The sequence below is a fragment of the Excalfactoria chinensis genome, chromosome 5 (genome assembly GCF_039878825.1).
Source record: "Excalfactoria chinensis isolate bCotChi1 chromosome 5, bCotChi1.hap2, whole genome shotgun sequence".
Lineage (NCBI taxonomy): Eukaryota > Metazoa > Chordata > Aves > Galliformes > Phasianidae > Excalfactoria > Excalfactoria chinensis.
Genome location: NC_092829.1, coordinates 49649415 through 49671037, shown reverse-complemented (window position 1 = coordinate 49671037; position 21623 = coordinate 49649415). Strand labels below are relative to the sequence as shown.

At 44.4% G+C, this 21623-nt stretch overlaps 1 long non-coding RNA gene across 3 annotated transcripts; it reads left to right on the top strand.

Annotated features, from left to right (window-relative positions):
* The first annotated feature begins 8762 nt into the window (after positions 1-8762).
* LOC140253116 (uncharacterized) lies at positions 8763-20133 on the top strand. 3 transcript variants are annotated; one of them, XR_011903771.1, is made up of 5 exons: positions 8763-8869; positions 15772-16034; positions 18681-18813; positions 19097-19272; positions 19344-20133. It is a non-coding gene; the product is annotated as an uncharacterized lncRNA (long non-coding RNA). The 3 variants fall into 3 exon arrangements; XR_011903773.1 differs by having other exon boundaries at positions 8769-8869; positions 18681-18863; XR_011903772.1 differs by having other exon boundaries at positions 8775-8869; positions 18681-19272.
* Positions 20134-21623: the final 1490 nt, after the last annotated feature.

Sequence of the window (21623 nt, the reverse complement as noted above, 5' to 3'; positions counted from 1 at the left end):
CAGCATCGCTAAGAAATGAGAAATCTTCAGAGATTCTGCTGGTTTATCGATAGCTCACAAGGATTTGGACTGGTAACAGAGAGGCCTGGATGTGTGAATAATGAACACGCTTGCCGGTACTGATTAAAAGGGCAATGATTAAGTGACAGACTACCTGTTAATAATACCTATATAGGTTCATATATGCATACAGTGAGTACGTGTGGTGACAGAAGTTTCTCTAGCAGATGCCCGGTGCATTTTAACCCAAAATGCCCGCATTTTGTCTATCCCTAACAAGAGTACAGTGAGTTCATTTCCACTCCCTGTCCACTAAATGCACATTACTGTATATAATACTGCATATAAACATTTAAAGTAAGTTTCATAGCCCTGAATGACAACAGTCAATTCCAACAATAACCAAACTAACCTGAAAGCTGAAGGCATTAAAACAGTTAGAAATAACCTTAAAGTGTTTCTTTGTAAAAACAGCCCTAGAAGCTGGCCTGCTGAATGGAACACAATCCACTTACGTGAAGGAACTGAGCCAAACACAAGAATTTGGCTGAGCTACCTGGAACAAAAAGGTGAAAACCTTCATCTGAGATGTACCGATAAGTGACAAAGCAGTAGTTGGTAAACAGAGTTCATTCTGACCTGGAGGAGAACGCGGTACCTCAGAGCTGCACATTTGGACTGCTGTGCCCAAAAGGCAATAATACACGTTTACCTCTAAATCGAGGGAACTCTCAGTCCATACCCAGATGTAAACTCAGCGCTTACCTCAAAAATAAAATAAATAAATATAAAAAATACACAATTCAACCATCTTAACCTCATGAAATCCTTATTCCAAGTTCCTTAGGGTTGCCTGTCCAAGAGCTAAGCTTACATATATACTTGTATCCAATTTTGTACAGCATTCTTCTGCTTAAGAAAAACAATGAGTGTAATTTCTATACGTTGCTACAAAGCTACCTCTATAGAAGAATAGAGATTTGTGATGTATTTCTTTTCTAGCTTAACATAGCAGCAATTTTATTTTAACACTGTATTCACTGACACAAAATAAAGTCTGAGTTTGCCTCCCCCTCACAGATAAAAAACATAAAAAAACCAGAACACTATCTAAAGCATAGGTCAGAAAATAGTGTTATATTTCCTCACACACATAGTTAGCCAGAAAATGATTTCCAATTTCCATCCTAAGAACACAGTGTTACTGTACACCAAACCAAACTGATCTTCAGACACAACCTCCTTATTCTCATGCGCAGCGTCTCCTTAAAAAATTCCTTATGTTATTTTCAACACCTGCCCCTTGTCCATCATCACACACCTTCGGAAAATGAGGTGGTGACAACAGAGTGTGGTTTGGAACATCCCCCGGTGCTTTCTTCTGTTATCAAGCAAGGTTGCTGTATCTCAGCAGGACTTGCAATAGGTGCTTTCTAAGGTCAGAGGTTAAGGAATGAAAAGAGAGTCTGATAAACACGTTGCAAACCATCTCAGGGCTCACACATCAGCGGGTCTCTGCAGTGGCTGCGTCTTTTTCAGACTGCTATCAGCAAAGCTACAGGGACCTTTTCTTTTTCTAGCTTTAGGACATACTGAAACCATATTGAGGAAGTATCTTCTCACGTGCTTATTGACTGTACTCATTCTGATACCATTTGTACTCAAGATTTGAAGTTCTGCTTTTGCAGAAGAGATCACCTGGAAACTTGTACCTAAGGCTGAGTTTAAATAGACAGGTCTCACTCCAATTTACCAGGAGGGAGGCAAAGGTTCTTTGGATATATTATGCCTGGCGTGAGATTAAGAAGAAAACATTCAAATGTTGTTCCGACAAGTTTATTAGGAAAAATAGTCAGCTGAGGGGATAGGGAAGGGAGAGCGGCGAATACCAAAATTAGGGTGATGGGGAAGGGAAAGTGGGAGATAGGAAAGGTAGGAAAAGGGCAAGAATTGCGTAAAAGTGGGGATAGTCACCACCTGGATGCAGCAGTGTCCCGTCACACATTGCTTTGATGATCCGAGGAACAAGGGTGTAGGGGAGAGCAGCAGCAGAGTGGCAGGCCACAAGCAGCAGAGCGGTGCAGCACAGAGCAGGCGGTGGAAGGAGCGGCGAGGTTCCACGAAGCAGAATCTCAAGCAGCATTTCGAGCAGCAAGCCCAAGAGAGACCGTTGGCAGCAGTAGGCAAAGTTCTTCAGCATGCAGGTGTCACATAGTGAGGCATCTGATGTCAGAAAAACCTCAATTCGTGGTTTGTCCGTGCTCTTTTTAATCTACTTCTTCTCTGCCTACCTGACATTCCTGGGGGCTCGCCTTGTGAGTAGCCCCGGGATGGCCATCTTCCTTGATATAAGCCCACACAAAAGACCACTTCACGGCCATTCACCTGCAGCATATCTCTCTCTCGTTGCCCCTGGACTTATCCATCTGTTACCCTCAGATGAAGGATTCCTCATCCCCTGCCCAGGGCTTGCCTGGACTTGTGCTTCTTCAGCAAAGTTTGAGGCAATAGTGTAAAAAGCATGGTCTCTTACAACAGGACGTTTCTCCAGCAACTCTAACAGCAACAAGCAAGCTCTCCAAGAATCATTTGCGGGCTGAAAACCAAAACACATCAGCAGATTTTCATAGTAAGCCATAGTAAGCCACAAACCAGATCAATTAAGAAACACATTGAGCAATTACTTAGAACTCCCGCACTCAGTGCCAGTAAGGAAAGTGGACTTACTGATGGCAGAAGGCTCCCAGCTCCCCGGTAGCAGTGCTGACAGCTGGCTGAAGCCAGGAGGAGGCTGTGCACCAGGGCATTAGCACTAGGTGCCCCAGGGAAACGTGATTAGAAACTGCAGCTGTGTGGAGCAGACAGGTTTAGTTAGAGGCAGGGGGTCCTAGCACACAGAAGAGATGAGACACCAGACTCCTGTGCTTGGCCTATTTTCTTTTCAGCTGAAGTGTCTTCTAATGAGATGCTAACTCAAGTCCACTGAGCGGCGTGACTCCGAGCAGTGACTCCAGCTGCCCACAGCCACACTGCCTGCGTGCTTCCCAGCAGTGGGTATAGACCAAAGCTGCAATACAGTAAACACTCATCCCATTTAACATCTCCTGTAATCCTACTGACATCGGCTAGTAAAGTCAGGCAACCAGAAGAGCCCAGGATCAAAGCTAGACGTGCCTGAAGCACCAAGCCCACACTGAGGCAGCACGGCCCTACTTCCCACAATCACCTGCCTATACTCTTTGAGTTTTCCCTTCTCCTTGTAGCCTGCCTTGCTCTTTAACTAATTTCATGGAGATTCATTGTTAGCAAAAAATCAAAGGTTACATCAAATCATCAAAAGATTGTTTGTAACATGCCTTAAAAGGCCAGAAAGAAATATAGGGCTAATATTTGGGACCAAGGTCATTCCTTCATAAAAAGAGAATGTGATGAGCAAGAGGAAAGTTTGTCAATGCAACGTTCTGCAACTGCTCAGATGCACTGTTCTCTAGCTGAAAAAGTAGCTGCTCAGTATTTTCATCTTTGAATATGTGAGAGAAGTTCATTGTGAACTCAAAACAACTTCTATTGTTGTAGAAACAGGCTAGAAACACACGGGTCAACATCTCTCATTAAGCCTTCCAAGTAAAACCACACGCAGATTTGAGTTTGCCTGCATTTCCTTGAGCCATTTCAAGGCAAAATAAATACACTATGGGGTAAGTGGAACTTAAAAACAGAGGTCCGGCTGTACAACTCCCAGAAATTATCAACTCCAACAAACCAACCCTGTCAGAGTAACACTCAAGAGGTGCTCAGTCATGCTAATAAAGGAGGTGAAATAGGAAATACAGTAGGGCTGGAAGACACCCAACAAAAACTGAGAAAGTAGCTATACGCTGACAGCCCGCGGGTCAAGAAGCAGATGAAGTCACGCCACGCTTCACAAAGTCGGATGCTTTTCTGGAATTGCTTACAGCTTGATCCAGGCAAAGATCCACAAAAATCCAAATACCAGAATCGGAGCAAACTTCAAAGTTTGACCTCATCTAGTTTGCATGCCCAGCGGTATAGGGGGAAAAGCATTCAAAAGGAGACTGTGACCTTGGCTTCGAGGCATGAATCATCTTGTGGAGATACTGCAGTCACTTTTCCAGTCTTAACATCGGGCGATCTTCGTAGGGAGCACCAAAGAGCTTGCACACAGCCCAACAATCCTTCAGTTGGACTCTAGAGGCCTCAGAGGCAGGTGACGTGACAACTCTTTGGAGGTGCTGGCAGATGCCCCACTTCCTCTCCTGGAGTGGCAGGACTGGCTGTGCCAATGCCACACACTGCAGCTGTAATGAAAAACAGGCCAAACCCATAGGATTTGAAAAGACTGGCAAATATTTCTATAACTCCAGTAACTCCACAGTTACTGTTCAAAGCACCACCCAATAGCCCAAAACAGCTAGTGGAGTTTTCATGCATAATTGACAGGCAGCAGGCCAGTCCCATAGACCAATTCATATGCTTGGGGAGACCAGCTGTGGTCAGGTAGTTCTATCAGTTTGCCCTACTGCAGTCCAACTGGGCCTGACACTTAATCACAGAAACCAACACACCTACACAGCTTTCCAAGGGCTGCCTGGGACGCTGATGCCATGCGAAAGTAAAAGGAAAAACCAAGCAAATAGCAAACACAAATCTCAGGCCTGAGAGAACCCACGGGCAAGGAAGGTAGGACTGCCTTGTCCCAAGCCCTGGAAGAGCAACGGAGGCACAATGCCCCACGTGTGCAGGACAAGATATAGGGTGCCTAAACGCTGTAAGGGTGCTGATAAGTGAATCTCAGAGTTCAAAACTGCGTGTTCCCAGCACATTCCATAGGAAATACATATATTAATATATACATCACTAACAGGAAAAAGAGGACTTAAGAAGCTGGAATAATAGCTGATAAGGAATTGAGAAACTGCTGCAAGTAAAGAGTATAGCATGAGAAAAGAGGAAAGGGAAGAACTTACAGCACAGAGAGGCCTGGAAAGCAAGCGGACTAGCCTAATAGTACTGCAAAAAGCCCCGCAAGCAATGATTCTGGAACAAACTGACAGAGATCAGCAAATCATAATTGCTACCTACATGGTCTTAAGGTACTCCCCAAAGTTCACCTATCTGGTCAATCCAGAGAGCAAGCTGCAATTAAATTCTGTTAGCCAGCTCACAAAACAGGTAAGGGGGGGGGGGGGGGGGGGGGGCTGGGGGGTGGGAGGGAAACATGTAGGGCACTAAGTTAGGAAGCAGGAAATGCTGAAGAAAGCAACCTGCCTGAGATAATCCTAGGTGACTTAGCATTCTCAGCCTGGGAAGCCTTGAAAAGCAGATAACCACAAGCTTGGAACAGCTTTCTATACTGAAGAGCCAATGGCCTGTATGTGACGATTCTTTTCTTCCTTTTAAAATGCTGCTAATGGTTCTCATAGCCCATTAGACTGCGTTAAACCAAAACCGAATGCCCTGTGTGGTCCAAAGGGCTTCAATTGTGCATTCCCTGGACAGAACTTCAGCATCTGAGTTGCAAGCAGGTACCTTCCTCCTCCCTTAAAATCCTTCCCTCGCAAAGCAGCACATTCCATTTCCTTCCCTGCTGTAGGCAAGCCCTCTCTAAAGTGCAACTTGATTTCAAAAGAGTACAGGAACAAGTCTACTCCTTCCCTGCTCCCTGACTACAAACTATACTTCTCAGTAACATGAATTTAAGCACCTTAGATTAAGAAGTAGCACAGTGAGTTCTGGTTCGTTGGATAATGCCCCTAATCACTCAGCCATTTTAAACCAGAGGGCAGCCACCTTTCACTGGTGGAGTGAAATGGTGTTTCACCAGAGATATAATGACAGCCATGGCACAACAGAGAAAGAAAGAAAAAAAAAAAAAAAAATGCTTACCCATATAAGAAGATTGTAGGTTCTCAGAGAAAAGCCTCACCAAAGAGAACACTCCAGGAAGAAACCCTTCCCCAGTGGCAGTCAGCCCTTAAATGAGGTCTAAGAGAGGTGCAGCCAGGTTCCACCCCTTCTGCTCACACAGCTCAGTTGCTTTCACCTGTGCTCCCAGGGCTGACTGGGTCCTTTCCCCAGGTGCTCAATCAGTGGTTCGGGCCTCCACTCGATAGTTCCCATACACAGGCCTTTGCCTGTAGCTGAACCAAAAAAGCACAGCTATCCCCAAAGGCAATATTCCACTCTTAAAGCTTTTAAAATATTGCTTTACTTGCAGGGGAAACTCCTTTCCTGATCAGAAACCAAATAAAACATTGGCAACTTGACACTCGCGTAGTCTGGGAAGAGACAGAGCAACTCAATAGAACGTGGTATAACTTGAATCAGTTGTACCTTTGCAGATAGCGTCAGAAAAATATTTTTAAAAAAGTATCGCGATAGAAAAAAAACCCACAAATGTTTAAAGAAGTTGGTGACCATGATGGTGGGTACATGCTGAAAACCAAAACAGAGTGCAGTACTTGGTTCTTTTTAACAACAAACAGCATGTTTCTAATCGCTAGCATCAGAGTCAAGCTAAACAGCACCAAAGACAGTAAAACGTCACATTCTGATGTGTCCTACCCAGCAGACTGTAATGCTGCTTTATGCCCACCTCATCTGTTGTCCTGTCAACGTTCTTTCTTGTTACCAGCTTCTGCTTGAAACGCCGCTTTTCAGAATCACTCAGTAATTCATGTTGAGGTAACCATTCCGCTCTCTTAATGGACATTTCATAAGGAATTAAGCAGAAGAGGCAGGAAGCGAGTATGGCTGAGCAAGGACCTGCTGGTCAAACTGAGGGAAAAGAAGAAAATGCAGAGGTGGCGGAAGCAGAGACGTGCGGCCTGAGAGTAATACAGGAATGCCATCTAGATGTGCAGATATGGGATCGGGAAAGCTGAGGCACCGATGGAACTGAATTTAGCGTGAGATCTGAAAAGGAACAAGAAGGGGTTCTACAGGTACAGCGGTCAGAAAAGACAAGCAAAGGAGAGTGCACCCCTCTGATAAATGGAAAAGGAGAACCGGTTATAACTGATGTGGAGAAGGTTGAGATGCGCAACAAGTGCTTTGCCTCAGTCTTCACTGCCAGTCAGGCTTCTCACACCACTCACATCCCTGAACCTCTAGGTGGGGGTCAGGGGAGCAAAATGCCTCTCTCTCTAAAAGCAGAGCAAGTCACAGACCACCTCATGAGACTAAATATGTACAAGTGTATGGGGCCAGACAGCACGCATCCAAGGTTCTGAAGGAACTGGCCGTTGTGGCAGGGGCACCTACAGCTAGATTACAGTGCTCAGAGCCCTGTCCAGCCTGACCTCGAACGTCTCCAAGGACAGGGCGTCTCCACATCTCCAGGAGACCCGTTCCAGTGTCTTGCCACCCTTATCGGAAAAAAACATTTCCAAATCCAATCCCGAACTCCCTTCTTTTAGTATGAAACCGCTTCCCCTTGACACATCAGGACAGGCCCTGCTAAAGAGTCTGCCCCCTTCTTACTTGTAGCCTCTTACACGTGATCTTTGAAGTCCCTTGTAACCTAAGCCATCACGTAATCTTCGACTTGTTCCCTTTAGAGATCTTTGTCAAATAGCTAGTTATTCTCGAGTGCTTAACACCAACAACTCCCACGGACACATCACTGGGGAAACTGCATTTGAAACCTATACCTAACTGCCTTTCTTACAGAAGCAGTTTAGTGATTTCATAGCATTCCCCCTTTCCTCTTTTTCTCAATATAAAGCTGGAGGGAATCGTAATGAATACCACTGTCTGGCTGTACCACGTGTAGAATGAAGCCAGCTGAAGAACTGGCTTCTCACTTTGGGTACTGTAAGGGAAACTGTCGATCACAGCCTCAACCTCTGATTAACCAGCTGAGGCAAGCGATGTGTCAACTGCAGGAGCACAGGTGAAGGTAATTCAGGTGAGCTCCTGGAAGGAGTGGAGCTTGACTCCACCTCCCTCCCAGATCCCATTTAAGGGCTGACCACCGCTAAGGTAGCATTTCTTTCTGGAGGGTGCTGGTTTGTGGAGTTTTTGTGGTGAGGCTCTGTGTGGGTGAGTGTTCATCTTGACTGAAAGCCTCACCACTGGTGAGCGTTAGATACTCTCTAGCTCTCCTTTTACTCTGTAGTTTTAACTTTACAATTTATATTAATGCATCTGTACAGGAGCAGTCCTTGTTGTGAGTACAGACTAGGAGAAGAACTCTTTGAAAGCAGCCCTGAGGAGAAGATTTTGGATGGGGGACTTGCTGGACAAAAGCTGGGTTTAAGCCATCAGTGTGCTGCTGCAGCTTGGAAGGTAAACAGCATCCTGGTCTGCGTTAACAGGGGACAGACAGCAGAGAGAAGGTGAGGATTATCTGCCTCTTTTCTGCCCTTGTGAGGTTCCATCTGGACTGCTGCGTCCAGGTCTGGTACCCCCAGTACAGAAAGGGCTTGGGTCTGTTGGTGTGCGTCTAGAGGAGGGACACAGGGATGATCAGAGGGCTGGAGCAGCTCTCCAACAAAGGGATGTTAAGGGAGTTGGGCTTGTTCACTGCTCACAACGCTCGGCATTAAAATCTCCTGCACTGTTAACTCAGAGCATGCAGCAACATCGTATCATGTCAACCATCATCCCATTCCCCCACCGAGCTGTCTGGGAGCGGTCGGCCGGCAGCGCCCCGCTGCGGGCAGGGGAAGCCGGGGCTGGGCTCTGCGTAAGGCCGGGGGTGGGGGGGACCGGCGACTGTGCGGCTGCCGCCGGAGCTGGAAGGCGGAGCGTGGCCGGGAGCTGCTTCGCCGATGGGAAGCCGCGCGACCTGCGTCTCTGCGTGGCTCTCCGTGTGTGGGACCGCGCCGGCGTGGAGCGTGTCAAGGTAGGCTTGTTTTCCTTTATGGTACGTGCTTGTTGCTTTGCTTTGGTGTGACTCTCGGCCTTTATTTTCAGCTGTGTCGATCGCGTGGTGAGAGCAGAGAGAGCGCTGCGTGTGTGCCTCCTAGGCAGGGGACGAGAAATGCAGAGCTGTGGGATGCAGAGCTCTCCCTTCGTGTTCTTCTGTTACTGTGGGAATCAAATGTTGTTTCTGCATTTCGAGTATAATAAGAATGTTTTATTTCAAGGTCTCATTATGTAAGTGAAGCAATTTGTAGTTATTAGGTAGCAGTCATAGGTACAAAGACTGCAGCTCCTGTCTGTCCAGCTGTCTGAAATAGAACTACTGATTTTTTGCTGCTTGTAAATAAGACCTGAGTAATAAAGGATCCAAAGAGGAGAAGATAAAATAGTTAACAATCTACCTGTATAAACTAGCAACAATGTATGTTTTAATGTTTTGTTGTACACATTGTAATAATATACAAGTTGTGACATACCTAAGGATGTGCCTGAAGAGATATCGGGAAGGACTGGAATCACCGACCCCCTGGGCTCCTTGTTTAACAAAGGCCTCTGGGACAGAAGGGAAGAAGCTTTGAAGGGAATTAACGTATCACTAAGAAAAGAGTACCGAGACATCTTGGAAGCGGAAACAGCAGGATGGCGACTGACCGGCACGAGACAGCACGTGAACTAACACATTTCAGAATGTAATTAACAAATGCAAACCTCGGGTAAAATTGTAACCTGGAATATCTGGTTGCAATGGCCTGCAATTGCACTTGTGAATAAAAACTGCTTTTATCAGAGATACCGTCCTGACCAAAAACTGAGGATATTTCCAACAATTTGGGGGCTCGTCTGGGTTCATTATCGCTTCTTGGGGTGTCCCCGCTGCTCTGGACAGTATAAGTGCACTCCGCTGATTTTAGCGATCCCGTCTGGGTGGTGAGGTGACTTCTCAGGACAGCTGAAAGGAAACAGAGATTGTTACAAACTCTGTAAAAGCCAAAGGGCTAGGCAGGCACAGGTGTTAACCCTTGCAGACCTGGAAACTCGGTGCACGAATCAAGGTAAGGGAATTTAATTCTTATCTTGGGTTGAGACTCTTGAATGTGTGTGGCTGAGACGCACTTTTAGTGCGAAGCGAGTGCGGAGTCCCGATCCGCGGTTCCGTTGTCCCGCGAGGGGCGCGGCCGGAGACGGACGAAGCGGCTGTGGCGCTGAAAGAGAGAGTCTCGGGCGGGAGCTGGTGGTGTACGGTACCCTGAGCGCTTGATGAAGTGCCAGCAGTACACCCCTATTTAATCCGAGAGTCGGAGTGTGGTAACCTGAGAGCTGGGTAGTTCACAGCAGCACTCTCGAGGGATGGGTAATAGCTCCATAGAACAGGGTAAGAGGGTCCCTAACACTGTGCCCAAAGATAGCCCCTTGGGAAAGATGCTTCAGAGTTGGAAGAATGATCCCAAAACCAGGAACAAGGATAGGAACAAGATGCTTAAATACTGTGTACAGATACGGCCTAGAGACACAATACGGGGAAAAATCAATATTTTGGCCAAAAGATGGATCTGATGAAGGTTGGGTTTGTCAGATCTTGAATTTATACCTAAAGAAGAAAAGTGCTTTTCAAAGAAAGAATCAGAATATGCTGCCTGTTGGATACAAGAAATCAGCCTGTTACTAGTAAAAACAACAAAAATAAGTTCCAGACCAGGAAGGAGAGGAATTAGAAAAGGGAACTAATCAATGGTACTCTCTAGAGAGTCTACCACCCCCCCCCCCCCCCATAACCCCAGTGTTGCACAAAGGGAGACAGGCACTGCCCCAGTAAGAGAAAATGGTAAAGCACATAGGGTCATTTAACAGGAAGGGGGGCATGCTGGGCTCAGGAGAGAATTCAAGCAATGTAAAAGGGATATCAGAAATTTTCCTTTCCCAGACACCAGCTGTACCAGCACCTCGGTGTACCCCTTATGGGAGGTCCCACTGGGACAAGGATAAATGTGCCATGTAAACTCCCCACTCACTAGTGGAGAAATCAGAAATGTTAAGAAGGAAATGAAATCTTTAATTGAGGGTCTTATAAGAGCAGCAGAACAATTAGATCAATTTCTGGGGCTTTCAAAACTTGGGTCCCACCAGGAGCCTCTGGTAAATATGAAAGCAGGACCTGAGGGGGAAGAAGTTGTGCCTTTAGTTGATACGGGGGCAGCTCGTTCATTGCTGGCCCATGAGGTGTTAAGACTCAAATTAATAAATGAGAGCTTAAAGATAGCAGGGGTAGAGAGAACCAGGATGACAATACCACTTTTTGAGAATGCTGTATTAAAACTAGGGGATAAAGATGAAATTGGGAATCGAGAAAAACATGAAATAAGGCCATAAAGATATGGGTGGAACAGCCCAAGGAACTGAAGGGATGGAGACTGCTGCTGTAAACAGCAAAGGGGGAGGTGGAGGGGAAGGGTGCAATGGAAGTGAGAATAGCCTTCATGTGCAGAGATGTAGGAAAGCTGAAATCCCAGTGTTAGCACCGGACACCTCTGGAGAGAAGGAGCTGAAACTGAAATAGGATGTTAGTAGTTTACGTAATGATGAGAGTTTGGAAAGTGAGGAACTTTGGGACAAACACAGGCTGAAGGAAGCAAGGACTGGCAAGGTATAACGGGGATGTCAGGGCTGAAGAGAGGAGGAGAATGATATGAAAACAAACAACAACAACAAAAACTGACAAGCAGATAGAAAGGGAATTGGGAATAATAACAGCTGTTACTGTTTTGTGCTAGAATAGAGTCGTAGGACCCAGAGATCCCCTCAGGAAGATGGGGGGGGTAGGGGCTTGAAGAGCCCAGGGAGGGCTCTGCCCCGCTGGAAGGAAAGCAGTGTGCAAACTGCAACGGGAAACTGCATGTAGGGAAGCAGGATGAAGTGGTTTATTTTCTGGTGGATATGGTATTCTTCTTTGCACTCGTAGATGGTTTTGTAACAGTAGTAGAAGATACTGCCCAACAAGAAAAGGTATTATTATTATTATTATTAGATTTATTAAATATAAGCTAGGAAAACAAGTAGGAATACAGGAGTTTTTGTACCTGGCAGGTTACTCTGGCAAGAAATTTAATAAAACTGGAGCTAAGAGTCCAAGAATATTGACCAATTAAGAATTGTAAGTCTGGCTTTAACACAAACTGGGACAAACAATGCTGTACCCCCAGGAGTCACAGCAATTTCAAATATGATATACTTAGGGGTGTGGGCATCAGAGCCAAATGTGAAGCCCTAAATAGAAATTAAAAGCAAGAGCTCGCCCAGACAGGGTAAAGCGGTGCCCTTTGAGGATATGTAACTGCAGCAGGATAAAAGAAATAATAGGTAACTTTTTGGAGTTTGGATTCCAATTTTGCAAAATGTTTTGATAGCGAGTGCTATAGTTTGGAACAAGACTTGAGGGCAAGTAATAGAACTGTTGAATGCATACACTCAGTGGTGGCAAGTCTGTGCACTTTATTAACCCGGTTAAGGAATGAATAGGTGGAGTTTACCTTCTGGATTTGGTGGATGTCTCTTCTGCCCGGTTATTTGCTTTTGAATAAAAAAGCCCTAATAGAGGGATGTCCTAATGTCCAGTTAACCTGGACAGTGTTACCCAGGGTTGTGAGAACAGCTTAATGATTTTTGAGTACCGGTCAACTCGTGAGCTCGAGGCCTGGGATCCTTCATCCCAGGGTGGAACTTTACTGCAGCAAGTGGATGCCGTGACAAGAAAAGAACTGTGTAATGAACTGTGAGTTTGCTGAGTTTCTTGGTCTACAGAAAGCACAAATAACTCTAACGGCAAGTGACATATTTGGGATATGGGATTACAGCTGGACTTTGAGCCTTAAGGACTGCCAGGAAAGAACCCATCTGCCAAACCCCTGAGCTGCAAATTGCCAAGGAGCTCCATACGTTCCCAAGAATGTCAGGATGGTGCCGAATGTGGATACACAGCTACGAACTGATCATAAAGCTCCAAAAAGTTTGAAGGGAATAAGGGATGGCCGGGGTGCGTGAGTGCGGTGGCTGCACTGGTGCTCTATATTCAAGAAGCCTGTAAATCTACACGGGCCAAAGTATACCGGTTTTAATATCTCATACAGTGTTTACTGTATTGGAGGCAAAAGGGGTACATTGACTCTCACTCCAAAGATCCCCGAAATACCAGGCCCATCCTTATAGAGCAGGATGATGTAGAAATAATTGCCGGGGACTGGATCCTAATCCAGATGAAGAAGGAGACAAAGCTGCAACCTGACTGGGAAGGACGGTTCCAAGTACTTCTAATGACTGAAACAGCTGTGAGGACGGCTGAGAAAGGATGGACTCACTACACACTGGTAAAGGCATCCACTACTCCTGAGGCCTGGGAACTGCTGCCACAGGAAAACTTTTAAAAGATAAGAGTTAAAAGGAAAGAATGGAAAGTTTTTTTTATATGCTTATTTTTTTTTAAATTAATATTTTAACCTTTAACTTCTCCTTGAATAGATGAATAAATTGTATATGTAAGTGGGAAAGCACTGTAACCTATATACAACTAATGCTCACACAGAGTTTTCCACGTCGTAACGAGAAGTTTTTACTGCTGTAACGGAGTGTATCCCATTCGTTATCTTGAGAATTATCTGGAAAATGTAAAATTTGACAATAAAGCAGGGAGGGACCAACTGGTGGTTTTGATATAAGGGACTCTCTCGTAGCGTCTGGAATATGTACGGTGGACAACTGTCTATTGAGGCAGGACGTATACAGCTGGAATATCTGATACTTCTTGAGCACATAAGTCCAGCCAGATTGCAAACCGTTGCAATGTAACGCAGTAAAAATAACAACTAACAAGACTGATAGCATTGTTATTACCAGTTTTGGTCTTGGGGTAGATATGTGTGGAAAGGTCCAACAGCTAGATGCCAGATAGCTGTGTGGGATACGCTCTGTGAAAATAGCCATATTGTCCAGGATAGGGAAGAGCTTAAAAAGGGGTTATAAAATCTTCCTAAAAACCCTGCAATTGTGACAGTTAAAGACTGGGCCAACGCGCTCTTTTTCAATGGTTGTCATTACTTTTAAATAGCGTCCCATTTTGGGTGAGGTGATCGTTGGGTTCCAATTTTTTCTGTATGCTTTTTGAGGCTAAAACACCGGAGCATAAATGATGTGCTATTTATTCTCTGGCCTGTGATATAAGCACACACCTGTTTGTGGATTTCATTAGTTGTATGTTACTTGCAGCATCATCTGAGAGCAGTTATACCAAAATAAACAGAATCCTCTTCACCGATACAACAACAGATGACAGTGAACTCGCTACTTAACGAGCTGTATTGGTAGGTCAGAGTTGCCCGTTTTCTTTAAAAGGGCTTCAGCTGGAGATGACTGCTCAAATGAAGAATGGCCTTGGCCTTCGCCTCCTAGCATTGCTGTCATTTTGTGGTTCTCAACAAGCACCTTTTTCCTTTGTAGGTCTGCTCTGTACTATGTTGTGAAATGTGCCGCAAAAAGAAATAATGTACAAATTTGGAAGCAGAGTTTGTATAGAAGATAATCCAGTGTGTTGTGGTTTGTATAGAGATGGATCCAAGTAACTGATAATATGCGGTTGTTTGAGTTCCTGAAGAAACAGAACTGGAGGTGTTCCGGCATAAGGTGGGGGCAGAGACACTGCATGTAGGAAACACAGTACTTAGGTACAGAAAAGTGTAAGTGTTTACCTAAGTGACTTTTTGTCATCGCTGAAGGTGGAAGGATTGAAAGAATGACACTGAGTGAAAATCCACGTTAACACCTCTGGGTCAAAGACCCTAAACAACACCACGAAACCAAGGAAGATGGAAACTGCTGAGTGTATGATGCACTGAGACTCAAACAGTTTCTGCCTATTCTTTTTTTTTTTTTTTTAATTTTTTTTTTTTTTTTTGCTTGCCTTAGTCATTTCTGTAGTAGTTACCCCATGCTAAGAAGATAGGTTCAACTTTTAGACATAAAATGTCTTTGTATACATATTTTTCAGGAGTATAGAGGTGGGTGAGGGGCAGTAGCGTTGAGCTTTATGTTTTGTGAAGGGGTTTATATGAAAAGCTCGAGGAAATTCTGATGCTTGAAGTCTGTGAAGGAACCTTTCTTACTGAAGATGGCGTGTTGCTGCTCGGAAACTTTGTGAACAGAAATCGAAGCTGATAAAGATACGGCCCAAGGACTGAAGTTGGATACATTCTTAAGAATGCAGAGAGGTGTTATAAATAACGAAACTTACATAAGAATAGTGCTCTGATATACGTATACACACACATAAATACATATATATACAATCTATGTTTTTTATATACATTCCAGAGAAAAAAATTCACTTTGTTCCATTTCACTTTTTCCTCCTATCATGCCATCACACGTACATTGTGTAAATGTGAAGATTGTGTTTTGGTTTTTTGCTATATCTATTTTAAAGTCGAAATAATGATTTAGTTGTTCAAATGCATTAAAGAAATCATACCGGAAGAGGTTTTATCCTTCAGTGGAGGTAATGATACAGCACAGAAGTAGTTCAATTCTAGATAATAAGTAGTGTCATTTTTTTTTTTTTTTTTTTTTTTAAGAGAATATTTTGGATAATAAGGTATATGTAATACCTTTACTTTCAGCTTGCTGTTTAAGTCGTCTTCTTTATAGAGCTGATTATACAAGGAGGGAGAGGTTATGCCGTTTAACCCATTTGAAGTTTTCCTAGTTAAGATAGTGTTAAATTACTGTGCAAATGGCAAGGAGCTTTTCAGAATTTTATCCAAGACTAATGTGAAATCAAGCCTTTTTATACAGTGATATTTCTCGTTTGTTTGTTTCTAATTTTGTTTTTATTTTCTGTAGGTTTGCTGTCTTTAAAAAACAACCACAAGAACAACAAAATAACAGTTTGAACTAAAGAGCCTCAAAGAATTATCTCTGAGAAACTGGTGCTTTCTGTTGGCTGGCTGACAACAAATGAAGAGACTTCTGTTGCTATTGACAATGCAATTATCCTGACTACTTCTACGTGACTGTCGGGGGAATATTTGGAATGAAGCTGCCATCACGTCACCCACAGGCGGTGGCACTGATATCAGGCAATTCTTGGTCAACATTAACTTAGGGCAGTATCTTCGGAACTTTAAAGAACGTGGCTATAACGCTGTGAATGAATGAACTGAATGAATATTGAATGAGTGGGAAAAAAAATAGCCATGAATATTGAATGAGTATTTAATGAATTTTTAATGAGTGGGTGGGAAAAGTCATGAATATTGAATGAGTACTGAATGAATGTTTAATGAGTGGGTGGGAAAAGTCATGAATATCGAATGAGTGTTGAATGAATATTCAATGAGTGGGCGGGAAAAGTCGTGATTATTGAATGAGTACTCAATGAATGTTTAATGAGTGGGCGGGAAAAGTCATGAATATTGAATGAGAACAGGATGAATATTCAATGAGTGGGCGGGAAAAGTCATGATTATTGAATGAATACTCGATGAATGTTTAATGAGTGGGCGGGAAAAGTCATGAATATTGAATGAGTATTGAATGAATATTCAATGAGTGGGTGGGAAAAGTCATGAATATTGAATGAGAACAGGATGAATATTCAATGAGTGGGCGGGAAAAGTCATGATTATTGAATGAGTACTCAATGAATGTTTAATGAGTGGGCGGGAAAAGTCATGAATATCGAATGAGTATTGAATGAATATTCAATGTGTGGGCGGGAAAAGTCATGAATATTGAATGAGTACTCAATGAATGTTTAATGAGTGGGCGGGAAAAGTCATGAATATTGAATGAGAACAGGATGAATATTTAATGAGTGGGTGGGAAACGTCATGAATATCGAATGAGTATTGAATGAATATTCAATGAGTGGGCGGGAAATGTCATGAATATTGAATGAGTACTGAATGACATGAGATTAGAAAATATCTGTATTTCCAAAGTAAATGTCAAAGTTTATGTGGCCACTCTCTTTGCTGAGCGCATCTTGCAGACACTGCTATCTTGAAAATAATTTATCTCTGTCAGGAAAGGAAATCATGTCACTCCCTCTTCCTGGCACACAGCAGAGGGAAGGAATTTGTAGGGGGCGGTGACATTGTGTAATACTGCTTTTGCACAGATAAGTGAGATGGCTTCACATGATATTGCTCCATTACTGGAAGCAGAGTCATTATCTTGCCCGGAAGATACAGGGCTAAATAGTTTGAGCGAGCCATGTAACAGTACTAACGCTTGTTACAAATTTGCCTGGGCAGAAATTGGAAGCGTCATAGCTGCTGTAGTGCATGTAGCGCACCTCACAAATGCACCCGGGTAATACGCTAGGTCTTCTCAGCTTAGCATTGCATAGATGTGAGCTGGCAGTTTGCATTTATTACTTCCTGCTATTGCTCTGAGCAGTTAATGACACCGTCTCACACAGTGGCTGTCTTATGTGATATTTGTCCTCTGGTAGCTCTCGAGCTCTGCATCTCTTCTGCGTCATCCTTTCTTTCCTTGAAAAGTTTTGTCGCAATTGGCTTCTCTCGTGCTAATGCACAATTATTATGCTTCCGCTTGAAAGGTGGTCACTGTGAGGAGGTTCTGCTTTTATCCATTAACCTCTATTACAAAGAGTATTTTCCTCTTTCAAACTATTTGCTTTTCTTCCATCTGTTAACAAAAAAGTCTGAAATACTGTAGAATTACTTTTCTTTTGTTTATATTTAATTCCACCTATATTACCAGATATATTCTGTGGTGTCTCTTAGCATTTCTGTTCATACCTCTAGATTTATTCTGCCACCAGCTCGTGTTTGTTTCCACGTAGGTGACCAGAAAAGGGATTTTGTGGAGTCTGGTAGCGAGTGAGCTCAGTAGATGGGAAATAAACATCTCGGCACCGTCAGATTGATTTGGACATCCCAGCCCTTCTACCGGGGTCTGCTTTACTATTGCATTATTCTGTTTGTGCTATCTTATTATGCTATGATTTATTTATTCTTTATTCTCGAGTGCTTAACACCAACAACTCCCACGGACACATCACTGGGGAAACTGCATTTGAAACCTATACCTAACTGCCTTTCTTACAGAAGCACTTTAGTGATTTCATAGCATTCCCCCTTTCCTCTTTTTCTCAATATAAAGCTGGAGGGAATCGTAATGAATACCACTGTCTGGCTGTACCACGCTTGCCTGTTTTTCTCATTAAGAAAAAGAGTAGAAGGGCTATTAATCTCTGGAGAATGCAAAATAAAAGATGCTGCTATCTGACAAGCTAGCAGCCTGTCTGCCTGCAAAGGCTGCTAATTCATACAATGCTTGCACGATGAAATATTAGCAACTTTTGGTTTTAGTATGTAGTTATAGATCATGCCACGTGTAGAATGAAGCCAGCTGAAGAACTGGCTTCTCACTTTGGGTACTGTAAGGGAAACTGTCGATCACAGCCTCAACCTCTGATTAACCAGCTGAGGCAAGCGATGAGTCAACTGCAGGAGCACAGGTGAAGGTAATTCAGGTGAGCTCCTGGAAGGAGTGGAGCTTGACTCCACCTCTCTCCCAGATCCCATTTAAGGGCTGGCCACCGCTAAGGTAGCATTTCTTTCTGGAGGGTGCTGGTTTGTGGAGTTTTTGTGGTGAGGCTCTGTGTGGGTGAGTGTTCATTTTGACTGAAAGCCTCAGCACTGGTGAGAGTTAGATACTCTCTAGCTCTCCTTTTACTCTGTAGTTCTAACTTTACAATTTATATTAATGCATCTGTACAGGAGCAGTCCTTGTTGTGAGTACAGACTAGGAGAAGAACTCTTTGAAAGCAGCCCTGAGGAGAAGATTTTGGATGGGGGACTTGCTGGACAAAAGCTGGGTTTAAGCCAGCAGTGTGCTGCTGCAGCTTGGAAGGTAAACAGCATCCTGGTCTGCGTTAACAGGGGACAGACAGCAGAGAGAAGGTGAGGATTATCTGCCTCTTTTCTGCCCTTGTGAGGTTCCATCTGGACTGCTGCGTCCAGGTCTGGTACCCGCAGTACAGAAAGGGCTCGGGTCTGTTGGTGTGTGTCTAGAGGAGGGACACAGGGATGATCAGAGGGCTGGAGCAGCTCTCCAACAAAGGCATGTTAAGGGAGTTGGGCTTGTTCACTGCTCACAACACTCGGCATTAAAATCTCCTGCACTGTTAACTCAGAGCATGCAGCAACATCGCATCATGTCAACCATCATCCCATTCCCCCACCGAGCTGTCTGGGAGCGGCTGGAAGGCGGAGCGTGGCCGGGAGCTGCTTCGCCGATGGGAAGCTGCGCGACCTGCGTCTCTGCGTGGCTCTCCGTGTGTGGGACCGCGCCGGCGTGGAGCGTGTAAAGGTAGGCTTGTTTTCCTTTATGGTACGTGCTTGTTGCTTTGCTTTGGTGTGACTCTCGGCCTCTATTTTCAGCTGTGTCGATTGCGTGGTGAGAGCAGAGAGAGCGCTGCGTGTGTGCCTCCTAGGCAGGGGACGAGAAATGCAGAGAAGTGGGATGCAGAGCTCTCCCTTCGTGTTCTTCTGTTACTGTGGGAATCAAATGTTGTTTCTGCATTTCGAGTAAGATAAGAATGTTTTATTTCAAGGTCTCATTGTGTAAGTGAAGCAATTTGTAGTTATTGGGTAGCAGTCATAGGTACAAAGACTGCAGCTCCTGTCTGTCCAGCTGTCTGAAATAGAACTACTGGTTTTTTGCTGCTTGTAAATAAGACCTGAGTAATAAAGGATCCAAAGAGGAGAAGTTAAAATACTTAACAATATACCTGTATGAACTAGCAACAATGTATGTTTTAATGTTTTGTTGTACACATTGTAATAATATACAAGTTGTGACATACCTAAGGATGTGCCCGAAGAGATATCGGGAAGGACTGGAATCACCGACCCCCTGGGCTCCTTGTTTAACGAAGGCCTCTGGGACAGAAGGGAAGAAGCTTGGAAGGGAATTAACGTATCACTAAGAAAAGAGTACCGAGACATCTTGGAAGCAGAAACAGCAGGATGGCGACTGACCGGTACAAGATAGCACGTGAACTAACACATTTCAGAATGTAATTAACAAATGCAAACCTTGGGTAAAATTGTAACCTGGAATATCTGGTTGCAATGGCCTGCAATTGAACTTGTGAATAAAAACTGCTTTTATCAGAGATACCGTCCTGACCAAAAACTGAGGATATTTCCAACAATTTGGGGGCTCGCCTGGGTTCATTATCGCTTCTTGGGGTGTCCCCACTGCTCTGGACAGTATAAGTGCACTCCGCTGATTTTAGCGATCCCGTCTGGGTGGTGAGGTGACTTCTCAGGACAGCTGAAAGGAAATAGAGATTGTTACACACTCCGTAAAAGCCAAAGGGCTAGGCAGGCACAGGTGTTAACCCTTGCAGACCCGGAAACTTGGTGCACGAATCAAGGTAAGGGAATTTAATTCTTATCTTGGGTTGAGACTCTTGAATGTGTGTGGCTGAGACGCACTTTTAGTGCGAAGCGAGTGCGGAGTCCCGATCCGCGGTTCCGTTGTCCCGCGAGGGGCACGGCCGGAGACGGACGAAGCGGCTGTGGCGCTGAAAGAGAGAGTCTCGGGCGGGAGCTGGTGGTGTACGGTACCCTGAGCGCTTGACGAAGTGCCAGCAGTACACCCCTGTTTAATCCGAGAGTCGGAGTGTGGTAACCTGAGAGCTGGGTAGTTCACAGTAGCACTCCTGAGAGATGGGTAATAGCAGCTCCATAGAACAGGGTAAGAGGGTCCCTAACACTGTGCCCAAAGATAGCCCCTTGGGAAAGATGCTTCAGAGTTGGAAGAATGATCCCAAAACCAGGAACAAGGATAGGAACAAGATGCTTAAATACTGTGTACAGATACGGCCTAGAGACACAATACAGGGAAAAATCAATATTTTGGCCAAAAGGTGGATCTGATGAAGGTTGGGTTTGTCAGATCTTGAATTTATACCTAAAGAAGAAAAGTGCTTTTCAAAGAAAGAATCAGAATATGCTGCCTGTTGGATACAAGAAATCAGCCCGTTACTAGTAAAAACAACAAAAATAAGTTCCAGACCAGGAAGGAGAGGAATTAGAAAAGGGAACTAATCAATGGTACTCTCTAGAGAGTCTACACCCCCCCCCCCCCCCCCCCCCCCTTAACACCAGTGTTGCACAAAGGGAGACAGGCACTGCCCCAGTAAGAGAAAATGGTAAAGCACATAGGGTCATTTAACAGGAAGGGGGGCATGCTGGGCTCAGGAGAAAATTCAAGCAATGTAAAAGGGATATCAGAAATTTTCCTTTCCCAGACACCAGCTGTACCAGCACCTCGGTGTACCCCTTATGGGAGGTCCCACTGGGACAAGGATAAATGTGCCATGTAAACTCCCCACTCACTAGTGGAGAAATCAGAAATGTTAAGAAGGAAATGAAATCTTTAATTGAGGGTCTTATAAGAGCAGCAGAACAATTAGATCAATTTCTGGGGCTTTCAAAACTTGGGTCCAACCAGGAGCCTCTGGTAAATATGAAAGCAGGACCTGAGGGGGAAGAAGTTGTGCCTTTAGTTGATACGGGGGCAGCTCGTTCATTGCTGGCCCATGAGGTGTTAAGACTCAAATTAATAAATGAGAGCTTAAAGATAGCAGGGGTAGAGAGAACCAGGATGACAATACCACTTTTTGAGAATGCTGTATTAAAACTAGGGGA